The sequence below is a fragment of the Cydia strobilella genome, chromosome 4 (assembly GCF_947568885.1).
Source record: "Cydia strobilella chromosome 4, ilCydStro3.1, whole genome shotgun sequence".
Classification (NCBI taxonomy): Eukaryota; Metazoa; Arthropoda; class Insecta; order Lepidoptera; family Tortricidae; genus Cydia; species Cydia strobilella.
The window spans coordinates 15,594,030-15,610,165 of NC_086044.1; the positions used below are offsets into that span (position 1 = coordinate 15,594,030).

Below are 16,136 nucleotides of genomic sequence, written 5' to 3' on the forward strand. Positions count from 1 at the left end.
AATGGTTGATTATGCATAATATGTTGGGTAGGTACTTGGAATACAGTGTAAGAAACTAAAAGAAGTACTTAGTTTGTAGGGAGTGTTAAAACATCAATAATACGTTTTTTATATAAACACTTAAACGACAACCAAAATCATCAAGTGTATTAAAAGAAAAGGAGTAAAAACCGGCCAAGTGCGAGTCTGACCAGCGCACCGAGGGTTCCGTACATTACATCATTTAACAATGTATTTTTTATGCGAAACGTGAGTGAAAGGTAAATTGCGGTTTACGATTTATGACGTATTAAAAAAAACTACTTACCAGATCTCGTTCAAACCAATTTTCGGTGGAAGTTTGCATGTATATCATATATTTTTTTCAGTTTTATCATTCTCTTATTTTAGAAGTTACAGGGGGGGGGGGCACACATTTTACCACTTTGGAAGTGTCTCTCGCGCAAACTATTCAGTTTAGAAAAAAAATGATATTAGAAACCTCAATATCATTTTTGAAGACCTATCCATAGATCAAACACGTATGGGTTGGATGAAAAAAAATTTTGAGTTTCAGTTCCAAGTATGGGGAGCCCCCATAATTTATTGTTTTTTTTATATTTTTGTGTGAAAATCTTAATGCGGTTCACAGAATACATCTACTTACCAAGTTTCAACAGTATAGTTCTTATAGTTTCAGAGAATTAATTAAAAATATTCTGTGACATACGGACGGACAGACAGACAGACATGACAAATCTATAAGGGTTCCGTTTTTTGCCATTTGGCTACGGAACCCTAAAAACGGGACCCTATTACTAAGACTCCGCTGTCCGTCTGTCTGCCCGTCTGTCTGTCTGTCACCAGGCTGTATCTCATGAACCGTTATCGCTAGACAGTTGAAATTTTCACAGATGATGTATTTCTGTTGCCGCTATAACAACAAATACTAACGACAGAATAAAATAAATATTTAAGTGGGGCTCCCATACAACAAACGTGATTTATTGCCGTTTTTGGCATAATGGTACGGAACCCTACGTGAGCGAGTCCGACGCGCACTTGACCGGTTTTTAAATTAAAATGAATTCTTGTAAAAACTATACACGGCTATTATTTAAATAAATTAAAAGTTTTTGACCAAATCCACCAACACTGTCCGCAATCACGTCTACTGCATCTGATACCGATCCTATCATTTACAGGCAACCTCCAGCAGCAGTGGGACCAGCGCGGCCCCCTACGCCCCCGCCCCGTCCCTCGCCCCTGCAGAGCGGACACCAGCGCCCTCTACAACTCTACCGGCGCCCGCCGTGTCTCCACCTTCTTCAAAAACGACAACCGGTGTTAGATCTCCAATTGACATGACAATACGATGGACCTAGCTAGGCTAACATTTTTATTTTACCTTTTTATCTCTGTATATTCCCAAGTCCCCAAGGGCACAGATGGGAATATCATAATATAGATTACTCCCATCCCCGTCCGCGCCCCCGCCTGATGTGTGGCGGCCGTCACGTGAAGCCTTGACAAATGTGAATACAACCGTTGCCGCCATAACAATAAATACTAAAAACAATAGATAATGGTACGGAACCCTTCGTGCGCGAGTCCGACTCTCACTCTCACTTTCACGACTTTTCTTTCTAAGATTATTTTGATTGGTTTGTCTACCAATTAATTTCTGTATAAATCAGTACCTATAACAAAATTCTTGCCCTTTTTATTTCCCAATTTATAATCTAATTATAGTCTTCATCTTCTCAAATCATTTTTTAGCCTAAGAATACATTATAAACCTAAGTAATCTGTTAAACAAAAACCATTGTCTCTATTGTGACGGGCTCTAAGCTTCCAACTTGGGCACGTGGCAAAGCAACAATGCCGTTTAAAAAGCAACTGAATCGCGATAGTACTATAGTTCAAATCTTTTTGACAGCTCATTCAAGATAACACGGTTGCGTAATGTGGATGGTTCGGTCGACCACCCCGATATAGGCGAGAATACACAGCGCTCGTAAGATTTCAACTTTAGTACTATCGCGATTCAGTTGCTTATTAAACGGCAATGTTGCTTTGCCACGTGCCAAAGTTGGAAGCTTGGAGCCCGTTACAATAGAGACAATGGCTTTTGTTTATAGATCCAATCATATCAACTGAGCTAATGCACTCACCTGTACTAACAATGGCATCGTATTATTACAATACTATTATCCGCTTTTGTTCTCGTAGCCGCCACGCCAACTAGTTACTTACAAAATAAGTTAGAAGTGCATTGCATGTATATTCAATTTTCACATCACCAATTCGAAAAAGGGTTTTTCTTCCCTGCTAGGAGGGATCAAAGTGGCACTTTTCTTCCCTGCTAGGAGGGATCAAAGTAACACTTTTCTGTTCTAGGACACTATTTAAAAACAATTGCACATTATTTTTTTAGCTTAAATAATATTTTTAAACATCATAATTACCTCATAGGTGATGTGAAAAGCAGTATGTGTCACATGGTAGCAAAATTATTTCCATCTTGGGCGTAACACACTTGAATCCCTCACTACGCTCAGGATTCTACTTTAGAATCTTCGTTACTCTCGGGATTCTATTATAGAAACCTTCGCTTTGTTTAAGATTCAATGTACGCCCTCGCCGTAAATATGTCATTTTGCTCCCTTGTAACACAATCTACTATTTTAACCTTATTCCTTGTTGAATGGGGTTAAAATGGTCTAAAATAAAAACATGTTGTAACATATGGTTTTCTACAGAGTGCATTCGTTTTGGGTGTCGACGGTTGTAAAATGCAAATAAAGTTATGTTAGCCATTATTTAGTTAGTGTATTTTGTAGCCTATTTAAAAAATAGAGTCGTTAATCTATACTAACATATCAAGGCGGTTATAATCTGCTTTTACTACGAGGTAGTTATCCTAATTTGTGGTTTACCACTTAATGGCATTGTATTCTTGAGACTCTTTGAGTAAACAGGTAAGTGCATTAGCTCAATTGATATGATTCCATCTATAACAGATTATTGACTTGGGCGAAAAAAACATTTGAGAAGATGAAGATTATTTGTGATGCGTATAGTTTTATATTACTTACCTTTGCCTTCTTTAGCTAAACGGAAAAAGTGGCCGCCATTTGCCGTTTAGATGATGAAGCAAAAAACCGGCCAAGTGCGAGTCGGACTCGCACACGAAGGGTTCCGTACCATTACGCAATAAACGGCAAACGGCCCCATTATTTTTTTTTGTTATTATAGCGGCAACAGAAATACATCATCTGTGAAAATTACAACTGTCTAGCGATCACGGTTCACGAGATACAGCCTGGTGACAGACAGACAGATGGACAGTGGAGTCTTAGTGATAAGGTCCACAAATTGCCCTGTCCCGGCCTCTGCAATAATGTACTATTTCTCAAACATGCAATGAAATATTGATATTATGTTCTTCATATTAGGCTGGAAAGTATCACGTCTCGGGTGCGGCCAGACGAGAGGAATTTAATTAAATTTCGTACATAGTTGCAGACCTAGGCCGGAAAGTAGCTCTTTTTAACCGACTTCAATTTCATAGAAGGAGGAGGTTCTGTATTCGGTTGTGGCTATTTTTTTTTTTAATTTCCATTTCACATATATTTGTGACACAGCATCATGGCATTCAGCCATTAAAAAAAAATTGAAGCAATACTTGCTTTTTGGTTCATTATGACATTCTGTCAATACGCCTATTAAAAAAATAAAATAAACGATGTTTGCTATACTTTACAGTTTTATTTATATAAAATTGACATGAACATAATAAATTAATAGACCGAACTCTCAGTGAAGTTCCGTTTGCAAAAATTGCGGACCGCAGTTTGACTTCTGATCCGTGTAGTGGGGTCCTTCGTCGCTCCTAGAAACCCGATGTTGACCGAGGTTACCCCCACTAGCTTTTTGAATTTCCCCCTTAAGATTCTCATTCTGCGCTGCTGCAGTTTCAAATCTTTGAAACTTATTCTGTTACGTGATGTGTAAGTAAAGATTTTTAATTTGTATTAACTTTAGACGATTCATCTAGTGGATAATCGCCTCATGCTTAACTCATATTACAAAACAGGAAGCAAGAAAGACGAAGAGACGTCATAATTCGTATTCGTATTTTTGTATTAACCAACCTTTTGATTAAATATTCAGTGGGGTAATTGTTGCCGGCTTTGAATAATCTATGCCCAAAAAAGTCTTCATGACATTGCCTCCATTCCATCATGCCTCCATCATTGCCTCGTAAAAATATAAAAAGAGATAGCAATAATAAACGTTGCCAGCTCGTCCTAAGGCACTTTTATACTAGAGAAGCAAACATTATGTATTTATTATGTATGAAAAATTTTAAAAATTAAAATGCATAATTCTTCGACCTAGGTTGTAATAACATTTATTACTCGTTATGACCCCAGGAATGCGTAGTTCAATTTTTTCCCTTTCCTCATGGGCACCGTGTGTATATAGCTGGTCAAGCAAATCCTGTCAGTACAAAAAGGCGGCAAATTTAAAAAATGTAGGCGCGAAGGGATGTCGTCCCATAGAAAATTTGAATTTCGCGCCTTTTTCTACTGACAAGATTTGCTTGACCAGCTATATCTTTGATTTTATTAAGCAGTGTTCGCACGATCATACACGACGGTCGTTGTAAAGCTCCCCCAATGGAGTCGATTTCGCTGATTGGCGAACGAGATTCCACACTCGCTAGTGTTTCATATAAATTCTTCTTCTTCTTCTTTTAAAATTATGGCTTCAGCCCAGTGGGACTATTTCGCCAGTATCAAGGTATTGAGAGGTTTACAAACGACAAAAATTGTACGGTTGTACAAGACAGTGTACGGTGATTTGTTAGCTCTTGTAAATCGATAGCTAGACTTTACAAGAAGCACGTGGACTACCGGCCGTTGACTCCAAGATGTTGGTTAAACGCGCTTCAAAATTAATTCTCCATTCACTGCACACTACCACATTAGTTTACTGTATAATAAGCTATCGATATTACACTTTAAACAATATTAATAAGCAAAAAACAAAGTAATTAATCACGATGCTAACTATCAAGATGGCGCTCGAACCGGAAGACCCATATAAATTCCATAGTAGCAAAATCGTTTTGACAGTTCGGAAAAAGAAACTGATTTGACTAGTAGTCAAATACCCTCTATTTAAAAATATTTTGACACAATGAGGGCTAACGCGTATGAATTCGCCGCTAGGGGCGCTAGTGTAGATGGTGGTCTTTTCCATAGTTCGAAATGTCAAATGTCACTTCAATGACTGACAGCTGTTCTTTAGTCTTTTGGACCACCATCAACAGAGGCGCCAACTGGTGAGCAAAAAAACAATAGCACTCATTGGTATCAGCTACACCTACGTTTGATTTTTTTCGAATTTTTAATTGTTATAAGTTAGGAGCATTCACAAATTTGATAGATTTTGTTTTTCGCTTCTAATTTTCACAATATTAATCAAAAAAAGTCAAACGAAGGGACATAGCTATGGTATGGTTAATATACATCAAATCTCGATACGGTATCGAAGGCCAATTTCACAAATTAATTGAATCATTTTTAAGGAATCGTAAGCAGTGTACCTACGTTTTAAATGCAAAGTCTAAGCTGGAAACCATGGCTTATGCTGCTGTTCCCCAAGGTTCGACAATGGGAAATTACCTGTTTCTTTTGCTCGTCAATGATATCACATCAGCATCGCATCAGTGATGGGTCGTTACCAGTAACTTACTCAAAAGTGGGAATATTCCCGGTAATGCTACCAGTAACATTACCCAGATCGGTAACATTGGGTAACTTTGAAAAAATTATTAGAATTGTATATGCTTTTTTCGTGTTAAATACTTAAGAAAATAATAATGCTATTATTTACAGTCATAAAACAGTCAAGGAATCTCTGAGAGAGTAAATTCCCAATGTTACCGGTAACATTCCCAATATTACCAGGTATTTTTCCAAAGTTACTGGGAACATTACTATCTGGAAATAATGATTAAAATAATGCTTAACTGTATAAAGTAAAAGAAAATATGTGTATAAATTAGTTTAATTATTAGAATAAACCAATCAACATCTAAATATATAAAAGAAGAAACTGACTGACTGATTGACTGACTGCCTGACTGACATATCAACACACAACCCAAACCGCTGGTTCTAGAGATTTCAAATTTGGCACCTAGGTTTCTTATAAGGTCTAGGGGTGCACTAAGAAATGATTTTTTCAAAATTCACCCCCCAAGGGGGTTAAATGGGGGTTCAAAGTTTGTATGGGGAAACAAGATTAGTTAGACTATTATATTCGAAACTTCACAGGAGTATTCCTAACGATAAATGAATAAACACGTGTTACAGGTTTTTTTGCAAATTCCCCCCTAATAGGGGGAAATGTGGTGACAAAGTCTGAAAATCAACATGGGTATTGTTTCTATGGTTTATCGGGTTGCTAATTAGGAAAACAAGAACGATTTTAAAATCCAACGTGACGGACGTGAAATACCATCTCCCCTGTTGGGGTGCAATGGGGTTGAAATGTCTAAATATCAATATGGGTGTCGTTTTTATGGTTTTTTGGGACGTTAATTACGAAAATCGCATCGATTTTGAAATTGAATAATGTGCCCATGAAAATTCTTGAAAGTACTCGTATTTGTGCCAAATTGCAATTCAAACGGTCCAGTAGTTTCGGAGCAAATCGATTGTAACAGACGGACCGACAGACAGCCACACGTGATCCTATAAGGGTTCTAATTTTGCTTTTGAGGTATGGAGACCCGCGTTATCCTAATAGATTTTTAAATTTGTATTTGGTGCCATCTCGATCGTCGTCAATCGGTACCTAGGCGAGTGCGGGCGGCGCGGCGGGACGGACGGGGCGGAAGGAGTAAGTCATCGGGAAACTTCCTGCATCCGTAATGAATACGTTCAAGGTACTACAAGAAGGTGGTTGTCTATTTGCTTCTTATAAGTTTAGGTTTCCATTCTAAGTAAAATGCAAAACATCGTAAGTACATATATATGTATTCTACCTACGAACCATATACCGTATAAACCATCTTTTGTAAGTCGTTATAAAACCATATTTTCTCCTTCCCCTGCCTCCCCCGCACCCTGTACATTAGACAAAACGACATAGATTCTTAAATCACGCGGGCGAAGCCGCGGGCAAAAGTTAGTTTTGTATAACGTTTCAAGTGGCAAACGTCATTTTTGAGTTGTTGGAATTTCGATTTTATATTAATTAATCAAATTTGAAATTAGAGTACTTGTAGTAGACTAAGGGATAATAAATGATGATCACAGTTTCATATAAAATACTAGCTTTCGCCCGCGATTTCGTCTGCGTGGAATTAGTAATTTGGGTAGCTTATTTTTAAACAATCAGCTAGATTTATTGTTTCCCCATACAACTTCCACCCCTTTTTACTACCTAAATTTTACCCGCTGAACATTCAGCTTGTGGTAGCCCCCTGGTGGGAGATCAGTGACCCATGGGAAGCCACCTCCCGGTGTTACGTCTTGGAAAATTCAACCTGATTACAGTAAACAGTATCTACTGCACGTTAAGCGTGTGGTAGCTCAGACGTCTGCTTCATCTGGCAGACCTCCAGGTGATCCAGGTCTTGGAGAACTTAACCTGCCTACAGCATACTCTACCAACTTCAGATTAAAGGAGTTTTACCCTCATCAGGTACATCCAGCAGCACTCCAGGTGTTCCAAGTCTTGAGCTATCTCCATCATACACTACCAACGACACGTTGAGCGAGTGTTACCCCTGACCTTTTGTACCCAGCAGCACTCCAGGTGTTCCAGATCTTGAGCTTTTCCCATAACACACTACCAGCGGTACGTTGAGCGAGTGTTACCCCTGATCCGTTGCACCCAGCAGCACTCCAGGTGTTCCAGGTCTTGAGCTTTCCTCAATACATTACCAGCGGTACGTTGAGCGAGTGTTACCCCTGATCCGTTGCACCCAGCAGCACTCCAGGTGTTCCAGGTCTCGAGCTTTCCTCATCATATACAACCAGCGTCACGTTGAGCGAGTGTTACCCCTGACCCTTTGCTCCCAGTAGCACTCCACATTGTCTTGAGCTTTATCCATCGTATACTACCAGCAGCACGTTGAGCGATTGTTACCCCTGACCCGTTGCACCCAGGAGCACTCCAGGTGTTCCAGGTCTTGAGCTGCCTCCATCATACATTACCAGCGGCACTTTGAGTGAGTGTTAGAAGAGTGGAGAAGAGAACAGGATGACTTCGGGAATAAAAACTACTCTACACTACACCCTCCCCAACAATTAAGACTTCTACATATCAAATTTCATCTAAATCGGTTTTATTGGGTTCCATACAAATTTCCACTCCCCTTTTCACCCCCTTTAGGGTTGATTTCTAGGGTAAAACCTATCCTATGTCCCTCACGCAAAATAGGCGCAATAGTAAGACGTCGAGTTGCGGAAACCAAGCCCGCGAATATCTATCCTATGTCCTTCCCCAGGACTCAAATTATCTCCATACCAAACTTCATCTAAATCGGTTCAGCGGTTATTGATTCCCCATACAAATGTCAACTCCCCTTTCCATCCCCTTAAGGGGTGAGTTCTGGGATAAAAAAGTATCCTATGTCCTTCCCCGGTACTCACTATCTGTATACCAAATTTATAAAATTGATCCCATAGCTCTTATGTCAGCGAATTAAGAACTATGGGACATATTTTTGAGTATGTTGTACTAAAAAAATAAGTTTTGAACCTTATTTTATCTCATTAAGTCATCACTATCGTCAGTTTCGTATGTTACCGGCTTTTGGGAATGTTACTGGTAACATTGGTAACTTACTAGTAACATTCCCAAATGGAAACTTACTGGTAGCGGGAATGTTACCGCTGCCCATCACTAACATGTATCGGCCCAGAGTATGTTATGTTCGCGGACGATACATGCATCATAGTTAATGCAGAAAATTTCTTAGACTTAAAATTCAAATTGGGAGAAGTTATGAAACTAATATCTCGCTGGTTCACAGTCAATGGTATGTGTCTAAAGTAAACGTAGATAAAACGAATATAATTCACTTTCAGCTGCGCAAAACTAACAACACAAAGCTCGACATATGTCGCGACAGTCGATCCGATCGAGTCAAGTCGGATCGGTTCGACAGTGTCGCGAAGGTTTAAATAAGATATTGTCTATGGGACAAAAGTTTGCATAACATTATGGACGGCCATTTTGCCGTTACAATAGAAGAAGAAGATAGATCTAGTACAAGTGTTATTATCAAGGAGCCAAGACAGGCGACGCGCAGAGTCGGTGACCACATGGGCTGGTTTACCTGAAAGCTAAGTGTTTACTGCTTTGTACCTATTGTCTTATACTATTGTACAATTATCTTGATTTATAATTTAATAGCCATCTTACTGGTTGCCACGCAGCAATCCGTGGATCCAGTAAGTTTGTACCTATGAGTTATTGAGCTTGCCACGATAAAGGTCGTGGAAGCTCTTTGGAGCCCATCTTAGGTAAGGCGGACTAGGTAATTTATAGATTATGTAGGAGAGAGGTGGCTTCGGCTGCTGACGTCTCCTTTATCAATATGTAAGAGTGACCACAGTGATGGCCGGCTCTAGGAGTTCTGTGGCCTTGGCTGCTAGGTTCTCCTTTATCCTGTGCAGGAGTGCAGAGATGACTACGGTCGCTTGGTATAGCTTTATCAGCACGTATTATGCATGTACTGAGTACACCCTTTGCGAAGGGCGGCTACATTGGTAGCCGATATAACCTACATCCGGCCGGGTAAGATGGTTCTTATATATGTTATAGTAACTAATAGATATCATTTGACACTTATTTATGATTGATGGAAGATGCCATCATCCTTAGAAACATATAGACATAAAAGATAGAGGTTTAAACTCTCATACTTAGTGGTAGACACTTAGTGATGCGTCATTTCATATAAACCCTTTTAACCACAGATGGTGCATAAGGCAGATGAGCGAAGCAGATTATCAAGACTACAACTGGACTGTGAGGTAGGACTAACCACTCCTCAATCCTCACATACAATACCATTTATTCCTATTGTCGCGGCGTTCTGGACTATTATGGTAGTCTAGTATATTTGCTTGTCTATAGTGTTCATTATGAGAGCGTCGCGACAACATAAGTTTGAACGATGTACTTGTGCCGCAAGTTGATAGCGTAAAATACTTAGGATTTGTAATTGATGAGGGGCTAACGTGGGAGTCACATATAGATGAAACTTGTAACAAGCTGTCTTCAGCGTCCTATGCCTATGCATTATCTAGGCTGGCTCCCAGTCTGTCTGTAGATAATATAAAGAAAGCATACTATGGATATTTTCATTCCATTCTAACCTACGGTATCGATTTGTGGTGTACCGCAGCTGATCGCGACAAGATCTTTAAAATCCAAAAAAGTGCCATCCGGGTACTAGAAAACAGATAAACAGACAAAAATTCTAAAAACTGTTGGAATGTGTTCTGTTATCGATTCTAAGTATCCCCAGGCAATTTTTTTTCGAATATCTTCCATGTACAGACTTTCGACCCTCTTCCGCTTTATTATATGTATAGATAGATGAATATCATAGAAGACTTGAGACGTTCAGCTGTTATTAGTAGCTCTAATACACAGCATTAGAGCTACTAATAGAAATAAAGCTGTTATAGGTTGGAATAAATATGTCCGCGAGGCTCACGGGGAGGCCAGACGTATGTTTCAAGCGTGGATGTGGTACGATAGACCTAATTCGGGTCCGGGTCCGGGTGGTAATGCCATGACTGAGAGCAGAAAGTTGTTTAAATCCCGATTGAAATGGTGCCAAAAAAACCAGGATCAAATCAAGCTCGATAAGTTGGCATCATTTCACTCTAAAAAGGATTTTAAGCAATTTTGGAAGTGTACGAATAGGATGAACACTAAACCTGGTCGTCCCGCGAGTGTCGATGGTATGTGACCCCAAACAGATTGCAGAGGTTTTTAAAAATAAATTTTTGGTTCGCTCACCACTAGGACCATCACTTGCAGGGTGCGAGGCTGAGACCATCGCGATCGGGACAAAAATAACCGCCGAGGATGTCACTAAAACGATAAAGAAAATGTCTGGAGGCAAATCCCCGGGTCACGATGGTCCCAGCATCGAACACCTACAATATGCGGGCCCACACGTACCTCGGGTTTCCAAGACACTTTCACAAGTCTTATTCATTCTAATGATGACATCGATAAGATAAATAAATTTCATTATTTAAGAGCATCGTTGGAAGGATCTGCGGCCTTAGTTATTAATTCTATTGAGTTTTCTGACAGCAATTACGAGGTAGCATGGACAGTCCTGTGTGAGCGGTATGATAACAAAAGGTTACTACTGCAAAATCATGTATCAGCGCTGTTTAACGTTGAGCCGATCACGAAGGAGTCGTCCGTTCATTTAAAACGGCTTGTGGATCAAGTAAACAAAAATCTTAGATGCCTAGAATCCCTAGGCGAGCCTGTCAAGCAGTGGGACACGCTCCTTATTCACATCATTAGCAACAAATTAGACACTACGACATTTCGTGAGTGGGAAGAACATAAAGGAAGCTTTGATAAGAATGTACCTATTTCATTTGATAATTTTATGACTTTTATGCGTAATCGTGCAGATTTGATTGAAACCTTAGAGTTATCGAGCGCCTCAGGCGCCGGTCAGTCTAGTCAGCCGGCTAAAATCGTATCTAAACATAGGGTTTTGCTTTCTACTCAACCCACTGAACACTGTGTCACTTCTCAGTCTCAATTATGTCCGAAATGTAATGGTGAGCATAGCTTAAATAACTGCTCTCAGTTTCTCGCGTTAAGCAACATCGAGCGGCTTAATTTGCTGCCGAATTATAAAGTTTGTTTTAATTGCTTCCGACGTGATCACTATGCAAACCATTGCAAAGGCAGGCTGTCGAATATGTAAGCGTAGGCATAATTCACTCGTTCATGTCACAGAGCATACGCAAAAAACGGAATTTAGTTCGTGCGAGCGGCCATCGTCGTCAGCGCCGGCTACCGCCTCCGTCCCTGCATTATCGGCTCGCATACGAGTAGCAACTCCACACTTGAATGCATCTGAACCAAATGTCGGACTACTAACTACTGCATTAATTAAAGTATATGGGCATGACAATCGCGAGATCATAGCCAGAGCAGTTTTGGATAACGGCAGTGCGTCTTGTTTTATGACTGAGAAGATGTGTCAGCAGTTAAATGTACATACTAATCGAGTAAATAAATCGATTACAGGCATAAACAAATTAAAGTCACGTAGGTAAAATGTGTCAGGTGCCAAGTAAATCCTTAGATGACACCTACTCGACTTATTTAAATTGTTCTGTTTTGTCCTCGATATCTGACGAGATGCCTTATCAACGGATGGATATATCACGAATGAATATTCCGTCTAACATCCGTTTAGCTGATCCTAACTTTCATAAACCTTCCGAGGTCGATTTTTTAATAGGGGCTGACCTATTTTGGAACTTGTTAGGGTCGCATAAAATTGAATTAAGCGATGGACAGACGATACTGTTTGAGACTAAACTAGGGTATACAGTCGCAGGCCCAACAAACAGCGGTCAAGTATCGGCCCCTTCGCGTATTAATTGTTGTTTCACAAATGTCACCTCTTACGCCAGTAATGAAATGCTTGACGATGAGACTCGAACCCAACTCACGCGGTTCCATCAGCAGCCTGCAAAGGTCTGCACTAAACAATCTCATTATTCCTCGAACAACAACGACTTAGATAGAAAATATTTCACTAAGGTTTTCACTCGGCGTCATTCACGTTAAAATAAAATCCATGTCTTCTGAAGATTTTACTTATTAGGTACATACTAATAATCTAGCACTGCTATTATTAGTTAAGTTTTTAAATATGTAAACTCATTAGTGTACTAGCTTACTTTGGCTGTCATAAAAAAAGCTCTTGTGAAAGTGTTATATCTTAGCCATTTTTCGTATGTTTTCGTACTAAGTACATCTAGTGCTAGCAGGCGACTTTACTAGTTATATATTTACGAGTACTAGCTAGCATTACTCATTATTTCAGTTGTACTGTACATACAACGGGTGCATACAATGACTTATCTATAAGCGCAGCTATAATTCGCAAGCTAATGCTTTCGATTCGATTGAATTCGATTATTTTCTAATGTTAGTTCTGCGTGTCCTTCACATTGGAGTTTCATAGGAAGCTGGGGTAAAGTCAACCACATATTATTTAATGAGAGCTGGGTATTGTAATATAATGTTTATCGTCAATGACCTCAACACTGGTTTGGTTGCCACTTCCCACTGGCTTTAATTTCGTCCCACCCAGAAGAATATATTGCTGCCATTTATTTCAATGATGCTGCAAGGTAGCTGCTACCTCTCCATCGGTGACCGTCTTCTTTCATCGGCATCGATTCACGACCTCGAGGAGTACGCTACATTGGCCACTCACAGTCCGTCAGCATTGAGCAGTTGCGGCAGCAGTCAAATCATGAAAGAAGCTTTGGAACCTTCCACCAGAGCCTGAGTGATATACACACGCTCTGCAACTTGACGCCGTTGTGCTCGTAGAAGAGAAGATACCTCTTCACATTCAGTAACTTGGCGGCCCGCTGTTATGATGTACTTACTTCCTGCGTAGAGCAGTTTGGTTGAAAGGCAAGCTTTCAACGCCCGGGGGCATGTTCACAAGAAAGCACACCTCCGCGGATGCTGGTAGTTTATATATAAAAGATAATGTAGCTTCTTTTGTGCTTTTGCATGTCAAACGTCACTTACTCATTTTCCACAAGAAATATTAAACACATATATTTTTACATTTGGAGTTATTTTTAATATAAACCCGTCAGACCCGTAAACAGGTAGTGACCCTGCCTGTGAAGCCGATGGTCCTGGGTTCGAATCCCGGTAAGGGCATTTATTTGTGTGATGAGCACAGATATTTTTTCCTGAGTCATGGGTGTTTTCTATGTATTTAAGTATTTATATATTATATATATCGTTGTCTGAGTACCCATAACACAAGCCTCCTTGGGCTTACCGTGGGACTTAGTCAATCTGTGTACCTAAGAATGCCTATAATATTTATTTATTTATTTATAATAGCTTCAAATCCATATTTATCGCCTTAAATCAAAATCTGATAAATGTGACATAGCACGTTCATCCACTCACGTCTTCATTATTGTTATTTATATTTAATTTCTCTAAAACAGTTTCATTGGCTGAATGAGTAATGCCGTTGACTATTGGCAGTTTTAGAACGAAAAAGTAAAATATATTATAAAATTAGAGGCAATCCCGCTGATTTCTTTTACGAGTACTTTAATTAACAAATCCTTTTAAAATTGTTGCAGTTTCCTAAAATATGTTTTTTCATAAATATTGCATTTTTATGTTTTTCGTTATGAAAGTACAAAGTCATGCAAAGTCTCATATTGAAAGTAGGTTCTAAGGAAAAAATCATGGCCATACTTCTTATTACCTTAATAAAGTACTGATTATGCAAATTTGCCTTGTCTTATTTTATCCCTTTGTTAACAATCTTCTATACTAATAGCTCTAGTTTAGCCTATTGTGTCTGATGGAAAACTACGGAACCCTACATTGAGCATGGCCTGACATGCTCTTGGCCAAGGTCGCGGTGCGGTGTAGTAGTCTGTTGTCACACTCTTACAATGCAGTCCGCCTTGCAGGACTGCGGAGTAGGATATAGCTCACACACTTCCTACATTGCAGTCCTATCTACCAGAGGATCTACCACGAAAGACGAAAATCGAAATTTCGCTATCTGCCTCCCTATCGCTCTTGCGATAAACTAGAATATCGCGGCTTCGCGCCGTGATTCGCGCATGAGTGTGGAGGGACCCTTAGTGATAAATTGCTCCAGACTACGCGAACGCGAGTGTGGAGTCGATTTCGCTGATTAGCGAACTAGACTCCACAGTCGCGATTGCGGCTTCGCGCCGCGATTCACGCACGAGTGTGGAGGGCTTCAGGTTTTAACGCGACACTTTTTAAGCTCTCATACGAATGGGGCGTTAAAAAAGCGCTTGAATCTGCCCGCACTAAATTCGATTTAAAGTTGAAAATCCAACAACGCTTGATAAAAAGCGCTACCGCCATCGTGTGAATAAACACACACGTTTCCATTTGTGTCATTCAAAAGGGCCCTCCACACTCGTGCGCGAATCGCGGCGCGAAGCCGCGAACGCGAGTGTGGAGTCTAGTTCGCTAATCAGCGAAATCGACTCCACACTCGCGTTCGCGGCTTCGCGCCGCGTAGCCTGGAGCGGGCTAAACGCTTTTTTAACGCGCGTTAAAAAAACTCTCGTCCTTATGGGGCCTAATCAAAGTACCCCATACGCACGACAGTTTAAAAGCGTTGCGTTATCGCCCTCCAGACTATGTGCGTGAATATTAGCGGCGCGACTTCGCGGAGAGAACATTCGCGACGTTTACATATGATTTCACACTCGCACAATTTCACGGCGATTTCGCAGTTTGGTTTGCGGCACAAGCCCGGTCCAGACTACGCGGCGCGAAGCCGCGAACGCGAGTGTGCAGTCGATTTCGCTGATTTGCGAACTAGACTCCACACTCGCGTTCGCGGCTTCGCGCCGCGTTTCGCGCACGAGTGCGGAGGGCCCTATAGACATAGTATATACAAGCATCAGCTGATCGAACTGTTGGGCCCCATACGCATGAGAGCTTAAAAAGCGTTGCGTGTGTGACGCAACCATAAGTAAGAAGGAGAAAGAGATATCGCTTTCTCGCTCTTACTTATGGGTGCGTCCCACACGCAACGCTTTTTAAGCTCTCGTGCGAATGGGGCCTTAGTCATTTACGGCATCATACGTTTTAACCATGAATGTAGGGCCCGCTCCAGAAAGCCCTCCACACTCGTGCGAGCTTCGCGCCGCGTAGTCTGGAGGAGGCTGAAGGCGCCGCCGCGAAGCCGCGAACGCGAGTGTGGAGTCGATTTCGCAGATCTGCGACGCTCGCTCCACACTCGCGTTTGCGGCTTCACACCGCGATTCGCGCACGAGTGTGGAGTGAGATTTAACTGTTTTTTT

At 40.7% G+C, this 16,136-nt stretch overlaps 1 long non-coding RNA gene across 1 annotated transcript in view; it reads right to left on the reverse strand.

Moving 5' to 3' along the window:
• Nucleotides 1–425: 425 nt before the first annotated feature.
• LOC134740667 (uncharacterized) overlaps nt 426–16,136 on the reverse strand; it is a 34,548-nt gene continuing 18,837 nt past the window's right edge. The window contains exon 2 of the long non-coding RNA XR_010127828.1: nt 426–481. This is a non-coding gene — a long non-coding RNA (uncharacterized LOC134740667). The remainder of the gene's footprint in view (nt 482–16,136) is intronic.